Below are 12,870 nucleotides of genomic sequence, written 5' to 3' on the forward strand. Positions count from 1 at the left end.
TTCTATGTATTGTCGGAGGCTTTCACGGCTGGAGAACGATGGTTGTTGTGGGTTTTCCGGGTTGTATTGCTGTGGTCTTGGCATTGTAGTTCCTGACGTTTCGCCAGCAGCTGTGGCTGGCATCTTCAGAGGTGTAGTCTCTTGGTGCTACACCTCTGAAGATGCCAGCCACAGCTGCTGGTGAAACGTCAGGAACTACAATGCCAAGACCACGGCAATACAGCCCGGAAAACCCACAACAACCATTATTTAGTTCTGTTCAAAATACTGCCAAACAGCTGGCACTTGACAAAAATAAAACAATGGAAAATTGCCATGCTCGTTTTAAAAAGCTAATGTGGTGTTTAATATGTCACACTAGGATTGGTGAAACCTGGGTTCACAATTTTTCTGATGCCACCAAGGCAATGGCATTTCTCTCCCCCCCCCCCGCCAACTGGGTCCTTGCAGGGGGAGATCCCTCTCTGCTTATCAGCTTTGGAAATGTTCGTTTCCAAAGCTGGAACATTCCAAAGCTGGAACATTGTGCCCTGGAGGGAAGGGGGAATGTGCATCTTAGGGGTTTTTTTTGTGGCACTACCCGGGTACTGATCTCTCCCCCCCACCACCATCAGGGCACTTGGATGGTCGGTTGCTGTGAGGAAAAGTGCTGCTGGGGGGAATATTAGTGGTCCATTCAATCAACCTAACTTGATAAAAGCCATGAAAGATTTTAATCATAGGCTGCAATCCTAAAGACACTTCCCTGGAGTATTTAATTCCATGGGACTTATGTCTAAGTAGACCTGTGGGGAATGTGCACCTTGGTGCCATTAATTGCAAAAAAAGCTGACCCAACTAGCTACTCCAAACAGCCTCAAAGGTCTCATTGCAAAAACAGGGCTGAAACACATGATAACAGGGGAAAACAAACTGAATAGATCTGAACTGGCAACACCTCACCTGGAAAACACCAATAACGGTTCATTAGGAAGCCTCAAATTCTACACTGAAAAAAATATTTTCTCAATGCACTTCCATATTATCTATCATATTTTTATCCTGCCCTTCCAAAGTGCACAGGGCAGCATAAATTATTTGCACATCCTTTTCATCCTCATAAAATACTGTGAGGTAAATTAGTGAGAGAGACAGTGACTGACTAAAGGTAATCAAAGAAGCTTCAAGACAGAGAGAGGATTCAAACCCACTCTTTCTGGAATGGCCTGCCTGAAGAGGTCAGGAAAGCTCTTTTGGCTTTCTGAAAACTATGTAAAACCAAATTATTCAGGGTTTTTTTTAAAACTCAGGCAATAGGTCTTGTGCTGTAAAGAAATAGTTCAGAGAGATATTTTAGTAAAGGGACTGGAACTGTAGTCTACTGGGTACTGTCTGCTGATGTAGATATGATCTTACTTGGTAGTTTCCACATCATTTAATAGGTCACATCAAATTACTTATGTTTTGTTTCAGCAATGTTTCATCTCTGTATTCCTGTATTAGGATTTATTCTTCTTTTCAAATTTCTGCTATGCATACCCTATTGTATTTTTATTGAATGTCCCATCTATTAATCACACGGACCTACATTGTTTAATCCAGCTTGGATTTCAGTGAAAAAGGCAGACTATAAATGACATAAATAAAATAAAATATTTCTTGTACAATACTATACTGATATCCTCCATGAATTTGTCTACACCCCTTTTAAAGCCATTTAAGATACTGATCATCACTACATTTGTGGTGATTGGAGGATCCTCCAAACAAGTCCTCTCCCAAAATTGCTTCTCTGTACATGTGTTTGTGGAATGAGTGAAGTTCTGGAAGGGCCATAAAATACTGGGATATGGCCACTTAGCTAGGCAGCCCAGTGATGATGCCGAGATTAGCTCATGCCCTGCAACAGAAAGCATCACCACTGACTGACTATTTCCTCATGGGATACATTTTATACAAGCCCCTCACAAAGACACAATAGAGGGGAAATGATACGAACATTAATATTTTAGGAGAACTAAGGACAGAATCAAATATTTTGTAAGGATGAAATAATGTTCCCTTTTATATTTTTGTTAATATTTTTGGTACTCTGCTTTCCACTGTTGGCTTTGTAGATTTGTTTGTAATATATTGTAAACATATAATACAGCTTTTGTATACAATTTGTATATGCAATGTATGCCACTTATCTGCATATATTATAATGCTAATTTGCTGATGTAACAGTCTTGTAAAATGCATACAGTTTACAGAAAAAAGTGTGGTGCAAAGAAACAGAAAACAGTACAAAAGTAAAACATTATCTATTTGATTTGCAATATCAAAGTGGAATTTTGGGGGTTAAAACAGCAGGAATGGTAAAAGGGAAATTTTTCTAGTATTTGGGAACATGGTTGATTATTTCTTCTAATGATTAGAATTAATTTGGAAGCCACTTATCACCAAAAATAATGAAAGAAGTGGAGTGCTGGAAACTGCTAAACCTTCCACTTAGGGAAGGAGTAAATACACAATTAAGTGTTTTGCCTCCCTTAATATGTACTTTGAGGGACTTGCCTCTCTACTTCTCGGCAAGCTACTTTCACAAAATGTATTCAGCATTTCCGTTGTTCCTATGGCAATGGGCAAGACCTCCCATTTTCCTCTCCAGTTTGCAATTAGCCACTGAACAAGGAGAATTTCTTTTCCCAGACTTCAAAAATTATCATTCTGTTCTTTTTGCTCTCTCAGGCGCTCAGATGGAAATACCCTGAGGAGGAAAAACAAACTCCATAGAACTAAAATTCCTTTGCAGTCTGCTGTTCAAAGATGCTGCTGCTTTAGGTCCTGTAGATAACTAAGTGGGTGGGTGCTTTCCTCTGACAATAACAGCAGAATGGCCTGAGTGGAGGGAATTGGCAGGTAAGTCCCTGATCCCTTGCAGCAAAAAACTCTCATGACTTCATCCACTTAAAAGTTTATGTGAAAGCCATAGATGGGCAAGAGCATTTTACAACATTTGTTAAATGCTCAGGAGGACATACCACTGTTCTCCCAGGAACTGCAAAATCTTCCTGACAGTAAAAACTGGAGTTGTGATCAGCTAAAACTGGGAGAGCTTGAACACCTGTCTGTTTGGCTCATGTTTTGTTTGCAGGTCATGACCTTGTACGTACAGAGGATTTTATATATCTTCAAGTGAATGAATGTTTGTTGTTGGTGGGGGTGGAGCTTGCTTCTTTCCCCCTTCACTCTGTCAGTTTCAATGGAATGTTGTGTGAAAAGAAAGTAATTAACAAAAGTTAAGTGAGAAATCAAGGGCAAAGCTATCATCTTCCCCATTTTATCCTCACAATAACTCTGTGAGGTAGGTCAGACTGAGAGAAAGTGATTGGTCAAAGCTTTGAGAGTCAAAGCTCTCTTCATCAGCTATCTAAAAATCTTGCTGATATATGCTTGTACTGATATGTGTGCGTGTGTGTGTGTGTGCGCGTGCATGCATGTGTATAAGTATACATATTGTGCTATCATAATTGTTCACCTCCGGTGTATATGTAACTACCCAGCAATGTATAGATTTAGACAGAGTCTCTCAGTTCGGGATGTGTTTGAGAATGATTAATATATGAAGATGTGTGATGGGTGCTGATGTGTATTACTAGAGCGGCAGATATGGTTTGCTTGATCATTGTGGGCACTGGATCAACTGAGTCATTACAGAGCTGCCTTATATTTTCCTTTGTACAAATGTTGTGCTTCTCTGCTTCTGATTTCTACTTTTGATTTCTTTTATCTGGTTACTTTCTTCCTTTGTTCTTAATTTAGGATTCTGTTACTTTATTTATTCTTTCATTTAGATATTTATATATCCACTTCTATCCCCTATGAGGACTCAAAGCAGCTTATGACAGCTTTATCCTCTCCTCTACCTCTTTCCTTATCTCTAATTTCTTCTTCCCAGTCTTGGCATTCTTCTAATACTTTGCTGCTTGTTAATTTATTGTTCATGATTTCCCTCCTTCTCATTACTCCTTATCAGCAAATATTCATTCCAATGATTCTCTTTATCCTAATGCAGAATATCATCATTGGTTTATTTGAAACTTGTCTAATGGTTTTCTGTATCCTCATTTATTTTATTTATTTAAAATATTTTAATGCCACCTTTCCACCCAAAGAAGTTCCTAAAAACATTTGGACATTATAGGATTTACCCATATATTATATAAAATAGTTCAATAAAAACACATAAACTCTGTGCACCAAGACCAGGAAGGAAGGCCAATGACAGTTACTGGAGGTATGGCAAATTAACGAAAAAGTCTTCACCCATCATCCAGTTTTTAATTGATTTTAAGTATGTTGTTCTACTCAAAATTCCTAAATTACATAGTAATATTTTGTTTTCTACAATATCTAGTTTTTAGGAGTAATAATGATATTACTATTATTGTTGATATTTTCCATTATCAATGTTTATTGTTTTGATTGGCCTACAAACAATATCAAAAAGCTCTTGCTTGCACTACAGGGGGACAAGTTAATGAGCTAATAGAATTTTCCCATTTCATGTTCTTTAAATTAATAAACCTGTAGACTAATGATGTAAGCCCAGAAAATTTTATCTCACTTCTTTATTACTGGGTACACATACAGGTTTGTGGTTGCTATGAAAGTTAACTGGGTGCCAGTGAAAAGTTAAAGGGAAAAAAGTAATATGATCTTAGCCATGAGAGGGGAAGGTGGGGTCAGCAAAGGTGTGCTAACTTTCCTTTTTGTGAAAAGCAGGAAAGCTAAAATTAGTCCTTGGCTTACAAAAAAAACCCAGTGGTGGCAGTGGAGGAAGAACTCACTAGATATGCAAAACCTGAACTCCCTTTAGGCAACAAATGGCAGATTTTAGGCAACAAACACCAGCTGATGCAGGTTAGGGCTGATTCTCATTTTACCTTTTTATAACTTGATGTGGAACCTGAGTACGTTTGTCTTTGCCTAGTAAAACTAGGAAGCCGGGCATGGGAAAGGATACTTCAAGTGCTTTAAAGGGGCATTTGCACCTGCTTCTTTCAGACTTGATGTGAAGTTTGCTTCTTTCACTGAATGGTATTCACACTTGAGTATAGAAGCTAAAGTGAGAATCAACCCAGATATTTGGTTAGCCTGAAGCAACTAACAATGTAATATAGCATGTCTTGCTGGTACACAGAAAAAGGGGAGGGGGGAAATGCTCACAGCTCGGTTCTGCCAGTTTTCCTTGTATGCTTGAGCAAATGTTGGTGTTTAGAAATCAGTGATCATATATAGCACTATAGTTGGGGAACAAAGTGTATATCAAAGCAATCTCTCTTGGTAACATTATCTACAACTCTCTTTTGAAACCCCCAAAGCAACTGTTAATAGCCTGGTCCCAGAAAAATGATACTGTTTGAGTCGTCCTTGTGTGGGGCTTGTTGCTTAGCGTTGTGGTATATTTTCTGAAACAGTTGGCAGAGCAATCATCCTTGCTCAGCTAAATGAATTAAGTAATCGCACAATACTGCAAAGAATATGAGGAAGGAATTTCCATATTACAGTTCTTGATACTCCCAGCTCACAGCTCCCCTCCTGCAAATGGAGCACTTCAGCTGAGCAAGCGGTAACTTGATATCAAACTGGTCCCTTATTAAGCAGATGCAGTGAAACAACGCAGAGTTTTATGTTGCGTTCATCAACTAAATGCTTTTTATTACTGCTCATTAGGATAAGGGATACCTCAGTGCCGAGGATTCATTAGCCGAACAATGACCCTTGGAGATGTAGTAATTAAACAGCTCTGAGGCTCAATATGGGAGGTGGGCCACACACAGCAGACGCTAAAAATCAGCTGCTTCTTGACTGAGAGTAATTTTTGCCTAAGAGGGCAAGGGAAAAAAATTAAGAAAATTGTGACTGAGATGCAGAATGCCATGATATTTATTTGAGCATGAAGGGGACGGTTTGGGGGAGAGACATGTAAGCATCTTGTCTAACAAAATTACTGTAGTTCCAGGTATTACTAACGCCTGTGGAAATTCTGATGTTCTCTCATCCACAAGGACTTCCCTGCTCATCTAACTGGAAGGAGCTGGTATGAGCATGCGTTGCTTAAAGAGGTAGAGCAAGTCACAGTAGGACCAAAAGGTAAGAGACAAACAGTAGAGTCAGCTTTGACCATTTTCAGAAACAAAATGAATGGTTCCAAATGATATCCTCATGCTTTCTTTAACCCTCTGTTTGTTTGCTGAGGCAGAATATCAGCTGCCTCTCCCTGGAATTTTCTCCTCAAAGCATGCTGTTTGAGATTCTCTCAAATAAGGCAGTTCCTCCTGATATAGCGGTCTAATAGCAAATGAACTTGCATAGAACCTGAGACATGACATAGAGGTGTGCATAACAAAAAGAACGAGCCAGAAATATACATAGAAATCGCTGGTCCAGTTAGTTAAAGTGACTTCCGGAATGGCAGGTCAAGTTTGGGAACTGAGGCTGTAATAACTCTCCCCTGCCGAAAAGATTGTGTGTTTTGTTTTGGTTTTTACCGTGCGGAGGCCATGCAGACAAGCCAGGTGGTGGGGTGGGCCATCCAGCAGCATCTTGTTTTCCTTAATAGCAAATCTGTCTGCACTCAACATGCAACCAATTGGATCCAAAACAGAGAGACTGAGCCCTGAGCAGAAAGGGGATGTGCTCTCCGCTCATGAGTGCATTTTTTCTTCAGTGCTTCCTGGGCAATGGCATTGTCATTGAAAGGTTCATAGGGATCAAACCACAAACATGGTTGTTGTGGGTTTTCCGGGCTGTATTGCCGTGGTCTTGGCATTGTAGTTCCTGACGTCAGGAACGTCAGGAACTACAATGCCAAGACCACGGCAATACAGCCCGGAAAACCCACAACAACCATCGTTCTCCGGTCGTGAAAGCCTTCAACAATACATCGAAAACCACAAACAGTTTGCTTTGTGCTGGGGAGCTGCAGATGGCATGGTGCTGTTGGCACCAGCATCACCATTGCCCTTTCTGTGCATTTTTACACTCAATGCAAGGAACGTCCAGTAATATCCATGTTAGAGGGTTTGAGGAGAGAGGGGTCTCCTTCCCTCAAAGGCTCATGTTATGCAGATTAGGGTGAAAACTGCAAAGAAAAAGCAATTATTAAAGGAGAGCCCCACTGAGTAGGTCCCAGGCATGTGGAGCTGGTTCATGCCAATTCAGCAGCCTTTTGCTGCTACTGTTCTTCATTTAGGTGCCATGGTGCCAGGGCTATCACTCTGACTAAAGAAGTCCGCCAAAGGTCAAGGAGCACCAGAAAGAATTTTATCTAGCCCATAAAGCCTTTAGGTTTTGAGTTTTTTCTGATTAAAACTGTTAACCCAGCACTGCATACTTGCACACACATGGACACCATGTCTTTCCATATCATTAATACACTTGGAAAGACTGATCTGGTCAGATTGTTAACTTTTGGCCACAATGGGACTCTCTCGTTCAGTTTCTTCTGTCATTCTTTGTTTCTTTTCATTCAACTCTGGGTTAACCGTTTTAGTCACAAAGGGAGACTGGCAGCCAGCAACCTCTCCAGTCTCCCACTTTTACTAGTAAAAATAGGGGGGAAGTGGGCCATCCTCCCTCTACTTCCCTTCCCATGAAGGGAAAAACCAACATCTAGCTTTTATGCATAGGCAGTTGGCAGGTTTAAACAGGGAGACCTGGGCTGCTGCAAAGCAGATCAGGGTGAGGACAGATTCACCCCTCATTGAGGAAACGAAACTACAAGGCACAGGAAAACATGGCATAACAGCCAGACTCAAATGTAATCATTTATTGGCTTTGTCACTAAAGCAGGAATTCTTTAAAAAGAAATGCTGACCTGTGCCAGTTGGTGATAAAGTGTTTTCTTGCTTGCGTGCCTTGCTGGTACCACTTGTTTCCCACCATTGTGTGTGTCTGCCAACATTCACCTTCTTTGGTGTCCATTTCTTGTGTGAGTTCTCATGTGCTTGAGGAGAAACTCATTGGATATGCAGGTTTTAAACTTAACAAAACTGTGACAAGCAATGAGAAGAAAAGAGCTCAAAAAAGCAGCATAGAGAGAAGCAAGCAAGAGACAGAAAAGTGATCACAGCAAAAGAAGCAGAGGAACTAGAAGTTTGTTTGGATCTCAACAGGAATTGCTAGCATTTTTCTGTTGTGGTGACAATGTCATTGTGAAGACAGCATTGCTAAGTGAAATGGCATGGCTTAAATATGAATGAGAAACAAGGGAGTATGCAGAACTGGAAATACATCAATTACATCAAGGATAGGGCTGCCAATCTCCAGATGGGACCTGGAGTGCTTCTGGAATTATAGTTGATCTCCAGATGACAGAGATCAGTTCCCCTGGAGAAAATGGTAGCTTCTAAGGGCGAATGCTATGGTATACTGTAGATTCTAGGTGAAATCCTTCCTCCAACCCCAGAAATTTCCCAGGCTGGAATTGGTTACCTTCTGCAAAAACTGGCATAAATACAGTAGCAATGCACATAGACTATATCCTGGAAAGCCACAGATTTAAAGTGAGTTTAGCCTAGGAATGCTGTAAATTTCATGCTGACTGTGTTCAACAAACTTACCTTGTTTGAATGAAACAATCACTCACTGTGTTTGGTTGGCATTGAACAACTGTTGAATAGGTTTAGATCAAGTTTTTTTCAAAACTGAGCACTTGCAAAGCATTACCAATCCAAACACATTGGCAATCATTAACTAAGAACTTCTTAGATGAAAACCAAAGGATAGGATGTTTTTAAACAGGGTATTTATTTATGAATGGTTTATTCGTGTGGGACTGTTTTAACTATGGCTGCATCTGCACTGTGAGCCACCATTTTTCTTACATTTTCCTCTACTATGAGACGGGGGAGGACTTTGGTGTAAATACTTTTCTGAACATGAAGCTCTTTCACCACTTAGAAAGCTATGTAGATATGACACGGACACAAAACCCCCATAAGAATCTCAGAGGAGATTTCCCCTCCAGCCCGCCTGATCCCAGTCACGCCTGAACAACAATGGCAGCAGCACCCTTCCCTTCCTATCCCAGTCTACTGGTGGCAGTAATGGCATTTGCACCCTCCCCAGTACAGGCAACTACAGCTTTTCTGGTGTGAAGGCAGTGGAAGCAGCATGTTGTCCCGTGATCGTCTGGTGACATCTTTGCTACCTCGGTGGCATTGGCTGCCTCCCCACCTGCAGCCTCACCATGGCTTCAAGCTGCCCTGGTGGCAGCAACTGCTCAGCCTTGTTTACTGGTCTGGGGTGGTTGTATCTCCAGGAGGAGGAAGAGGAGGTGTCTTTGCATGCCCTGAAAATATGCTCTTGGATTTAGGGATTTTTAAACCCCCAATGTACCTTTTCTTATTTTTCAGATTTTTTTTGCAAATCTATTGATTCCCCCAAATTTACAGAAGCATCTGTTGTGTTCCCAAGTGTCCCTGATCGGAGGATTTAAGCATCTGTTCATTGGAGCCACTTTGGAATTAGATATATGATACAGATACTAAGAATAGTAACAGCATCAGTGATTTCAAAGCTGTTTCTTCTTTATGTTCATTGGAATTAATCCCAGATTAGTTTATTCTCTGTAAACGCTTATCCACATTATGTATTATAATGCCTACAGCGATTGGCTCATTCTAATCTATGGCTGATATTACAGGTTCAAGAAGTTACCATCCTGTTTCTTTCTGACTGAATTCCTAAATGTCAATACTTCTGAAGTGTTGCTCTTACAATCACTGTGGTGATTGTAATCCAATACATTCTCCAAGTAGCATTCATCAAGCATAAGGATACTTTTTCCATTTTAAGAGGCTGTTCCTCTACTTAATTTGGATGAAGTCTCCTTAGGTTGGGGGAAGGCTTCAAACTTAAGCCAAAAGATTGGGTAAAAATATTTAAATACATAAATATATATAAACTTAAACATTGCTCAATAGAGCGGTTGAATAAGGGTACTCAGTTTTCCTGCTCTGCTTCCCATTTTGATCCTCCACTAGACTCTTGAAATATCTATTTTCTCCATCTGTGCTACACTGTGCACTATTTTGTTCATTTGTGATGGATCATGACCCATCCTTTGGTCTGACCTTTGTTTTATAGACTGTACCCGCTCAGATTTGTACCCGGACAATGTCTTTCAAGCAACAACCCAAGCCTAGATCTTTCGGCTGGGCTGCATCATTCTTGTCCAGCACAGCATTTGTATTAAAATCAAATTACTATTTTATATTTGATTCTTAAGATTTGCAATATAATTTAACTTATTTTATACACAATAAAATTGGATTCAAAATTGCAACTATGAGATGGGAAGGCAATCTGATTCATTTAATTCTCAATTAATCTAGCATCTGAAAAAGACTTGAGAGAGCAGATGAACCCACGCCACTCATTCAATAGATGCAGTTCCCTAGCCAGGTGTAATTACTTCCCAGACAAACCAGATTCTCTCTCACACTCTTGTTGGCACCACTCAGTGCTGTGGTCAATGACAAGCCTTCAAATGGCCACCAGGCCATTTTCACTGCTTCCTGAGAAGGCAATAATTCTTCCTGACTCCTGCAACTGCTCTCAGTCAGAGCCATGGGTATCTCTGACCCCTAACAAAAGATTAGAGTGCAAGACCCCTGTCATCAATGGAGTTTCATCCCATGCAAAATTCATATTGTTTAGGAGTTTGTATTTATTAATAGATGGAGCCATGTGTTCACATTGGCTCACAAATTGCATTTGAACATTTTTGTTGGTGCAGGGTATGATCAGAGGCTTAAGTAGTTCATTCAATATACTCTGACCTTCATTTTCAGAATCCACATCCTCTGCTTTCAGAAGCAAGGACCAGCTACTCACCTAATATGGCACAGAACATCAACCAGGTAAACATCAATCAGAACAGAACATCAACAGGTAAAATAGAACATCAACCTGTCCAGAACATCAACAGGTAAAAATTTATTTCTGTGGCATTTAACTCATATTGAACTCAACTGCTGAGATGCCCTGGCAGCAAACTCAGTGCTATGAACTACTCCAAAGTCAATGCATTTTTACAAGTGATCAAATACACCTGGAAATGTGTCTGTGGTATTTGCTCAGCACAGCTTCATCAATAATATGACTTTTCATACTTCTCTGTCTCATTTCCCTTCAAATAGTTTCCTAAGAGAGTAGCACTCTCCCTACGTTATGGCAAAATAAAATACCAAAGTGTCAAAACTGGAGAGCCCCAGTCATTTTACTTTCAAGTTTTTGTGGGCACCAAACACTTCAGTCTGCACTATTTGGATAGGTGGTGGGTAGTATTCCCAGATTATCTTCTGCTATTGTGGAATTGACCTGGAGTTGTGGTTAATTCCCCATACTAACTGGTATCATGAACCCAACATTTCAATATACCCTTTTATTTATGGGCTTATAATTATTTAACATCTGTATGTCAACATTACAATACCCCTGTTAGCAATAAAGGAATAAAATTTTTCTGTTATTGACATGAGACGGCCCATGTCAACTTTCCTTGGTCCTAGCTTTTTAAAATTGCATTGCAAGTTTGAATTAAGGGGGGGAAGCCTGTATTTTAAGCAAAGCCTAAAAGACAGAGCTTTCATTCACTAAAACTGGCCTTGGAAGCCAATAATTTTATGTGTTTTAGGGAGATTTATGCTATTCAGGGAAGTTTACAATGGAATTCATTGAACACGAGACCACAGTGGCTGTGTGTATAGGTGCAATTTCATGAGAAGGAAGCAGCAAATAATTCAAGCTGTCTATGCTCCTAATTGAAGGTAAAAGCTTAAGGTGCACCAGTGATGCTTCACAAGATGAGAAATCTCATAAAATATCAGTAGTAAAGATGCAACACTTAATTTAAGAACGCCTTTCTCCTTTTAGGAGAAGCATGCAAGAAACAATTGAACCACAATATACCTTAATTACTCGACCACCCTGTGAGTTCAAGCAGTGAAATAGAGTCTAAAGCAAGCGGTTGTGACTCCCATTGGGAATGGCACCCGCTTTGCCAAGGCTAAATATGGTCTATTTTCTTCAAGTGCCAGAATTTTTCTATGTCATAATTGACACCTCCCCCACATTCACCACATGGAGCTGTTAGTTTTTCCATACACAAAGAGCAACTTTATACGCTTAGACAACGTTTGCTTTAGAAGAAAGTGGGGGGGGGGGACTTACAATGTAACTGCAGGAATCATGATGCTGGAGGGGGTGATCTCAGGCAAGATGGATTTGCTAATAAGAAGAGAATTGTATGTAAACACACTGGGTTGGATCCAAAGCTTGTTTTCTGGAGGGGAAGAAGGGCCTTCCACTGCCAGAAGTGGCAATATTCACTCATTCTACCTTCCCATTGCAGAACTCCACATGGTACTCATCATCACTGTTCCTGAAGATCCTCTGACCCTTGGAACTGCATTTCAGAGGAGCACAGTAGGTTGCAACAGCAAGTCGAAGCAGGAAAGTTTGATCTCATGATTGGAGCTCTGCTTGTTGTACTTTGGATCCATCCTATCAGCCCCAACCCACAGTTAGATACATTTAAGCCTACTCAAAAAGAGTCCAGTAGCACCTTTAAGACTAACCAATTTTATTTTAGTCTTAAAGGTGCTACTGGACTCTTTTTGATTTTGCTACTACAGACTAACACGGCTAACTCTTCTGGATTTAAGCCTACTGTGATCTTAACTCTGTGGCAATTGCTTGGACATGTTCATTATGATAAATGGGAAGTACTTCTAGGTAAAGGCTGTTATCCAGACCCCATATGTTCAGGGGGCTCCCACAGTTAATGCAACATGAAGCACAGAGTTTTTTTTTTTTTTTTGAAAAATTTTTTTA

At 40.3% G+C, this 12,870-nt stretch overlaps 1 long non-coding RNA gene across 1 annotated transcript; it reads left to right on the forward strand.

Moving 5' to 3' along the window:
• Nucleotides 1-5,755: 5,755 nt before the first annotated feature.
• LOC129325119 (uncharacterized) lies at nucleotides 5,756-12,569 on the forward strand. Its single transcript, XR_008596582.1, has 4 exons — nucleotides 5,756-5,952; nucleotides 6,036-6,120; nucleotides 10,827-10,963; nucleotides 12,389-12,569. It is a non-coding gene; the product is annotated as an uncharacterized LOC129325119 (long non-coding RNA).
• The last annotated feature ends 301 nt before the right edge of the window (nucleotides 12,570-12,870 follow it).

Source organism: Eublepharis macularius, chromosome 1 (assembly GCF_028583425.1).
Source record: "Eublepharis macularius isolate TG4126 chromosome 1, MPM_Emac_v1.0, whole genome shotgun sequence".
Classification (NCBI taxonomy): domain Eukaryota; kingdom Metazoa; phylum Chordata; class Lepidosauria; order Squamata; family Eublepharidae; genus Eublepharis; species Eublepharis macularius.